Genomic DNA, 1,800 nt, shown 5'->3' on the forward strand with positions numbered 1-1,800 from the left:
AAACAGTTCAGAAATGATTACTGGAACAATTCAGGTTGATTCTAATGGGGTGGTGCAAGCCTTGTGGATAGAGTAGTTGCTTGTCATTGACAACAGAGCTCCAGATAAGATTTAGCTCATGTGGGTACTGTACCCAATGTATTTTTTGGAGTGGGTATTATGAATGTTGAGTGGGTATTTCATTTTCCGTTACCCACTGCTTTCAAACATGTGCGTATTTCAGTCATTTTACTCACCTAAGTATTATGTGACTGAGTAAGTTTACTAAGCAGGTATGTCCTGCCTTATGTCATACCTAATCAAAACCAACTTAAATATAATGGAAATGATTTCATAAAAAATCACTCATCCTATACTGACAGTACAACACTAGTCCTATACTAACAGTACAACTTGATAGCAATCAATGTCTTTTTCATTACGCAAGCGATTTTTATAAATATATTCCGTATGCATTTGTTTTAAACTTTTTGCGTATCTAACATTTTAAATGCGTAATTGGTACGCAACAATTATTTTTCAATGCGTAATTGGAAATTTTCTATGCATATTTTACCCGGATATGCAGCTTATCTGGGCCTCTGGACAAAATTCTGAATTCATTTAGCAAACAAATATATACAAATACAAACACACAAACACACACACACACACACACACACACACACACACACACACACACACACAGAGATTCCATGCTGAAAGTGGATTAAAACCAAACTCGCTGAGCCACAGATACAAAAACACTGATGGTATAATGATTATACATTTTATTTTATTTTAGTTTGTCTACAGTTCGTAAATAATAATGTAAATCATACAGTATATACAAGAAATATCAATAAAAATTGTACATTCGGAATGCAAACCAGAACTTTGGTGAGGCTGTGTTGACATATTGTTGGACTTTCATTTGTTTTGGATACCTAGTGCACCTATCTTGAAACAATACAAGCTTCATTGTGTTTTCCAATAGACTATAGTTCTGACACAGTTGAATGTTAATATATACACTTGAACGTAAGACTATAAACTGAAATGACCGTGTTTATCAAATGTTTATCCATGTTTATCAAATGGTGCACCAGTTACACTTTTGGAAAGAGCCCAGAGAAATACAGATTGTAACCCTTTCCATCAGCAAGCTCTAGCAGCTAATAGTCTACAAGTTCTGTTTCTATAACAGAAGAAAATATGTGATTATATGACCAAAATAAGCCCCATAAGAAAGGTCATGGAAAATGTCACCTGTAATTTACTGCATCACACAATGCATGTGTTTCCTATTTAATGTAAGTATGGAAGAAACAATTGAATTGTTAAACTATTAAGTAATAATGATAGATTAGTTATCATAATCATGATAATATGGCAATGATGTATATAGCATGAGAGTGGTGAATGAATGGTATTGTAATAAAGGTGACTGGTCCATGGCAATCAAGTGAGTAATGATGGTGGTAGATACTAAATGATTATCAATACAGTCATGATCTCAGGAATTCATTAGATGGGTAGTTCTCTCTCTCAGAAAACACCTATCCGATGAACCTGCAAATTAGTCTGAAATATTGATGTTATATTTAGTCACCACAGTGCTTCTGTTGGCTTTGTGGACCATGTTCTGTTGTTTCATATGCGAAACAGCGCAATATCTCTTAACCAATCTATAGACTAAACCAAGTCTGGTGGTTTATTTCTTGCGTAATCTATATAAATGACCAGTCTTAAAACTATTATCCGGTTTGGACCAGTTTGCAGTTTTAGTTATGGCCGAACGACATTTAGGAATCATCATCA

The sequence above is a fragment of the Haliotis rubra genome, unplaced genomic scaffold, assembly GCF_003918875.1.
Source record: "Haliotis rubra isolate DU_JTF1 unplaced genomic scaffold, ASM391887v1 Scf185, whole genome shotgun sequence".
NCBI lineage: Eukaryota > Metazoa > Mollusca > Gastropoda > Lepetellida > Haliotidae > Haliotis > Haliotis rubra.